The sequence below is a fragment of the Xiphophorus couchianus genome, chromosome 12 (genome assembly GCF_001444195.1).
Source record: "Xiphophorus couchianus chromosome 12, X_couchianus-1.0, whole genome shotgun sequence".
Taxonomy (NCBI): Eukaryota; Metazoa; Chordata; class Actinopteri; order Cyprinodontiformes; family Poeciliidae; genus Xiphophorus; species Xiphophorus couchianus.
In genome coordinates this window covers 19,278,489-19,284,586 of record NC_040239.1, presented here as the reverse complement: position 1 = coordinate 19,284,586, position 6,098 = coordinate 19,278,489, and the positions used below count along the sequence as shown (strand labels likewise).

Genomic DNA, 6,098 nt, shown 5'->3' with positions numbered 1-6,098 from the left:
ACTAACACATTCATTTGTTAATACTATTCCATCTACAGTATTTTACAGTGGACTTCTGTTCAATATTTGCTGACTTTTTTTTCTGTGGATTTCAACTCCAAACAAACACTAGGGGTTCACTGAAGTAGGTTTTTCTTTTTTAAATGACTTGGTACAAATTTTGGTATGACTGCACACAATTCCAGTTGAAGAAAATTTCCCATTTACAGGATGGGATAGGGTTTTTTTACATTATTCCTAACAGTTTTTATATACAGTTATGCAGATTTAAGACCCAAAATGTGACTCTTTGTTCAAACTTTCTAATCTTTGTAGAGTTCGCTTTCCTCCTCATTGTGCTTGGTAACAAGATTGTCTGTGCATAAGATTCTCCTACTGCAAAAAAAAAAAAAAGACATTATGTTAAGACTATTTGGTAGAGGTGCCAATTAATGTCCCCAGCACTGTTAGTGTATCGAAGTGCCTTGGAATGCCTTTCCTTTCTCCTATTGCATAAAAATGCAAAGAGACAGAGAGGTCCATGCCACATTGCTACTTATCAAACCGGGAAAGACAAGATAACATGCTTTACAAATAAGACAAATTGGTTTTGATCTTTCTAAGTTATTAAACATTTACAATGGAAAGACTACTCGCTTACATCCGTACTAGAGTCAAGAGCAATAATTAAATAGTTTAAAAGACCTGGAACTAACAAACAAGGATGAACAGAAACTTGAGTTTATTATGCCATAAACATAGGATGGTAAAAACAGGAAAAATCTCCAATATTCATTTTCTTTGGATTATTGTTTCGAACAACAATTTATTTTAAGGCACATCTTGCTCACAAGCAACTTACAAGCAACAAGGAAAGTAGGGGGGGCAAGGAAAAAACTAAATTCTGAAAAGATTTTTACTCCTAGTTGAGAATAATAAATATAATGGCACTTAAAAGTCCAGTTTTTAGTACAGAACTCCAAGGTCCTAAACAAAATAATGTTCAGTTAGGAAAATGAAGTGGCTGTTGTGGTTCAGCGTCTTTGTATGTATGAACTGTTCCACATTCTTGTTCAATCTATAATATTGATTTTGGCAGTCAGCAGTCATTGATTTACTTCTCCTTGTTAACCGTCTCCATTCTCCGGGGAAAGGTTTGTGGATTCGGGGATGAAACGACAAACGTTCCCAAAACTCCTCTCAATGTGCGCCATTCTCTGGGAATAACATCGGGGCAGTTAATACAGGCCGAGTGCCATTGTAGCTGTGAGCGGGAAAACTGGGCCAATGCATTCATTCATAGGTAGACAGATCAATAAGACAGCCTCCAAAACAAACCACTAGAGAGGCTCCTTTATTCCTCTTGAGTGGGGCCTTTTCACAGAGGGCCCCTCTTCGTAGAGCAGAGACCCCCACCCCTCCGTCGCCACAACACAGCCGAAGAACCGAGAAGCTTCTGAAGGGGTTGACGCTACAAAAGCAGGCTTTCTGTCTAGCACAGAAGGGCTAACCCATCCCGATGTTGATTGTGAGAAGCGGCTGCCATACTTACATGATTGACCTGACCTTCTCCCATGAATGGCCGAAAAGAGACCACTTTACATTGCTTGACCTCCTGTAACCTAGTTTTAGGTGTTTTTTTCTCTTCATTGATACCTTCAATTAAATGTGAGTGAAAAGATTTTTAGAAAAAGCTTTTTTTCTTTCATAATAGCACGCCGATTACAGGATGAATGAGATCATAGCACATATCCTATATATAAAACATCCAATCATATTCTTTTCTAAACCATCACAGCAGATCCAAAGGTGGTGCACAACACTGAAGTGTTTACAGATGTGAAGTAGGTTTTTTTAAATTAAGTTATTTTAAACTTGCTTTTCAGAACAAATGTAAATTGTAAGTCGCATCAAAATTCCACAACGCCACTTTTTTAATGGGCATAGAAAAATATTTATCATGACGAAGTTTTGATTAAAAGGTCAAACCATTTGCAAATCATTCACATTTTCTCCAAGTAACAAAGAAACCACATTTAGAACAGATTCATGTTAAATAATGAATGACAAACACAAGTGAAAAATCCACAGTGGACATTTCATTTAGTGGTAAAACATAAAAGGTTCAAGGTTTTTATTTGTCACATTCACAAATTTCTGGGAAAAAAAACAAGCAGAGAAATAGGACAGAACTGTCACAGGTTGCTAAAAGAAATCAAAAATAATTATAGTCAACTGATAAATGTATTTAAAAAATTTTAATAGAAGTTCAAGTATTTTTAAACAAATAGAGGCACTGGAGATGTTAATGAAAGTAGAAATGCCAACTGAAGGCAACATGCAGAAAGTATTAGAGTAGTGTTGATATAAAATGACAAGTGCTTTATAAACAAACTTATAAATAAATGTCGTGGCTATATGTTTTTAAAAAGTGTTTCAGTGTTGTATATAAAACAGTAATTAAATTGTCTTTGTTTTGTGTTTGAATGGTTGGGAGCAACAAAAGTTATGACACAAAGTCAACAGGAGAATATTTTTACAATGATCTGAAATAATAGAGTGTTTGATGGTGATTTAATATCAACAAATGTGTTGAAGCAAACGCTTCTTTCCCAACTAATGTCAGAACCTATTTACACTCATCCAGTAATAAAGTTTTCTGGATTTGTCTCGGACTGAGCTAGCTTCTGGCAGACAGGGAAAGAAGTGCACAAGAAGTCCTTATAAACTATATTAAAATCACCACTTAGATCAAATTTGAGGTCTGCTGAAATGGCTGGCTGTCCTCACTGTAATCACTACTGCTCTTACATTATTATTTTTTCTCTGATTAACGCTGTTGCTTTGGGGTTTCCGCGCTTCATTGTTGTGTGTCTTCAATTAGCAGCAGCCTCCTGAATGACTGCACCACAGACAGAGAGCAACAGTCCAGCTGTGTGTGTGAGAGCATTATCCTACCTCTTTAAAATAAAAGGCTTTCTTTAAAAGCTTTTGGAAAGCATCCTCTTTGCCTACCTCTGTTAGTTTATTCAATGTGAATATACATTGCATAAACTAACTTTTCCAATTGACGAAAACCAACTGATGAGTTTTCCTTTTCAGTACTCAACTGAGTATAAACCGTCCAGTCCAGAAGTAGTTGTCAAACCACTGATTTCCAAAAATTCCTAACTAATTTTCCATGGAATTGACAAAAATTACAAAATATTTTAAAAGATCATTCCCTCAGTGTGAGCCCCAACAGTGTCTGCCTCCTCCACAACAAAAAGCAACAGGGTGGACTGCCCTCTAGTGCCACCGCCTGAGTGTGACACAGTGTGGAAGAAGGGGGGAAGGGGGAGCAACATATGCAGCATTAGCAGAGTGCCTGCTTCTGCTTTTCAGCGCCGGCCAATCACAGAGCCCAGCGCTAACTCGTTCATACATCAGGCGGAACAAGGTGGCGAATGCAAATGCTCTGGGATCAAGGTGTCTCCTTGGTAGTGGTGCAGCACTTGTTTCCTCCCTTTCATGTTAAAATGATGACAGTAATAATGTGTCCAGAGAAAAGGCCTCAGATTGAGCCAGTGGAAGGATGAGAGTAGATGGGATCTTTGATATGGAACACCGTGTGATGTTGTTGTCGTTTATGCAGCACTCTGGATGACCGTTCATTAGGAGGATATATCGCACTTTAGTGAATGCGGGACTTGAACTAGAACAAAGGTGCTGCAGTGTGCACATAGTGTTGCCTTTTGGGGGGGTTCCTTTTTAGGTTTCTCCAATGCCAATATAATATCAATAATAAGTATTATTTTAAAAAATCATATTGTTCTACCCATACGCTTTAAGAAAAATGTGGAAATGGCAATTGTTTTTTTGCCCCCACTTTTCTCCTCTACGTGCTTCAAGCTTGGTGGAGCTAATTTTCACTGTTATATTTTATTAGGAAAATAATGCAAATGGCATTCATATAGTAGTTAAACCTCTGGTTCACATAGCTTTAAAGCCGGCTGATGTTTCTGATTTATTCCCGTAGTTAGGTGTCTTTGGAAACTGTGAAGTAGAACATATATAAAATTAATCTTAGTTCTATAGGCCAGCTAAATTTATTTGTCCACCTACTGATTTATTTTTTTTATTATTATTTAGATTCATATATCAGTGTATCAGTTTTGTTTATATACAAGATTTTACCTTGTTGATGTTGGTAAGGGAACAAATTTAGAACATTTGCTTTCCTCTGTTCATATCTTTGGTCTTGCCTCACAAGAAACAAACTGCTTCATTAATATAACTTAAATAGTTCTGGTTTCTTCAAAGCAATGCATCACATTTCCTTGAAAAATAAAATGTCTTCAGAACATTAGCAAAAATATGAATGGGTCAATTGCCCTAATCCTGATTATATGTGAGAAGGTTACACATTGAACTGACGCCGCCTCAGATATTGTCTTTGACCTCTGGCTGCAACATGTCAGGGGAGAGGTGTTGGCAGGTCACTGCAGTCCTTTGGAGTGGTCCCTTGGGAGGCTGACCCTGGACACTCAGAAACAAGCCTGTCGTGCTGCAGACACATGTTGATTGTCCGTTCCCTCCTGCAGCATTGTCTGTTGGAAAGACATGAGAGTGTAAATTGTTTTTTGCGGGGGCAGATACATCAAGGACAGATTAATGTTCTTTATATTTAAAGTTTTTATGCTTTTTGTTTAAATTAAAATCGCTGCAAAAACATTCATGACCCTTAAGGTTTTTCACATTTTTTTGATGTTACACTCACAAACCTAAACATATTTTGTGGTGGTTTTGAGTAATAAAATAACACAAATAATGTGTGAAAGGAAACATATCGAGTAAATATGACGTCCAGGTAATATTGTCCAGTTTTGCAGATTTATGAACTGGAATTTTTGTTAAGCGGCAAAAGTTAATTTAGACTGAACAGAGTGTCTGTAAAACATCTTTTAAAATGTGGTTCAGCCCAAGCCATATTAACTCATGGACATGAATTTGATCAAAACCATTCGATTGTATCCTTAGCTGCATATTTAAGGTTTGAGTTCTGTTTGAAGGTGACCATCCACTAATGTCTGGAGTCTCTTGCAGTCTCTGGCAACACTGACCTATATTAGCTTCACCCATTTTCCCATCAACTCTGGTCAGCTTCCTGGCCCTTGCTGAAAAACTGAAAAACAAAATGGTGATGCCTCTATGTTTCACAGTGAGCATGGTGTTTTTAAGGTATGAGCTTTGTACCACATTTAGCGTTTTGCATGCATTACATTTGACTAGAGCTCCTCCTGTTACATTTTTTCTCATTTTGTTATGTGACTTTTGGAAAACTGCAGAGGGCAAATCTTTCTGCTTTATTCCAGTACTGAATTTCAGTGCTTTATGCCCCCCTGGAAACACTTTCAGTTTAGGTGGGCAGCTGTGCATTTGTGCCATATTCTTTCAATTTTCATACATCCATCCATCCATCCATCCATTTTCTGTTCACCCTTGTCCCTAATGGGGTCGGGAGGGTTGCTGGTGCCCATCTCCAGCTACGTTCCGGGCGAGAGGCGGGGTACACCCTGGACAGGTCGCCAGTCCGTCGCAGGGCAACACAGAGACATACAGGACAAACAACCATGCACACACACACTCACACCTAGGGAGAATTTAGAGAAACCAATTGACCTGACAGTCATGTTTTTGGACTGTGGGAGGAAGCCGGAGTACCCGGAGAGAACCCACGCATGCACAGGGAGAACATGCAAACTCCATGCAGAAAGACCCCGGCCGGGAATCGAACCCAGGACCTTCTTGCTGCAAGGCAACAGTGCTACCAACTGCGCCACTGTGCAGCCCCTCATTTTCATACAATGGATTGAATTTCTCCACAGCTTGACCTGTTTGTCTTCATGCTGCTGTTTGTTCACTAATGTTCTCTAACAAACCTCTAAGGGCTTCATACTGACAGTCGTTTTAGCTGACTTCAGAGAGAGAGTTTTCTTTTTTTTCACAGAAAGCTTTAAAGATATATATTATCTTATTTCCACTCCATAATTATCCGCTGCTTTGTGTTGGTCTGTCACACAAAAAAATCTAAATTATATACTTTCTACTTGTAGTTGTGATGTGAGAAATATAAAAAA

At 38.3% G+C, this 6,098-nt stretch overlaps 1 long non-coding RNA gene across 1 annotated transcript in view; it reads right to left on the bottom strand.

The window, feature by feature from the left end:
* Window positions 1–704: 704 nt before the first annotated feature.
* Window positions 705–6,098, bottom strand: part of LOC114153955 (uncharacterized) — a 43,917-nt gene continuing 38,523 nt past the window's right edge. Inside the window, exon 2 of the long non-coding RNA XR_003597445.1 lies at window positions 705–4,568. This is a non-coding gene — a long non-coding RNA (uncharacterized LOC114153955). The remainder of the gene's footprint in view (window positions 4,569–6,098) is intronic.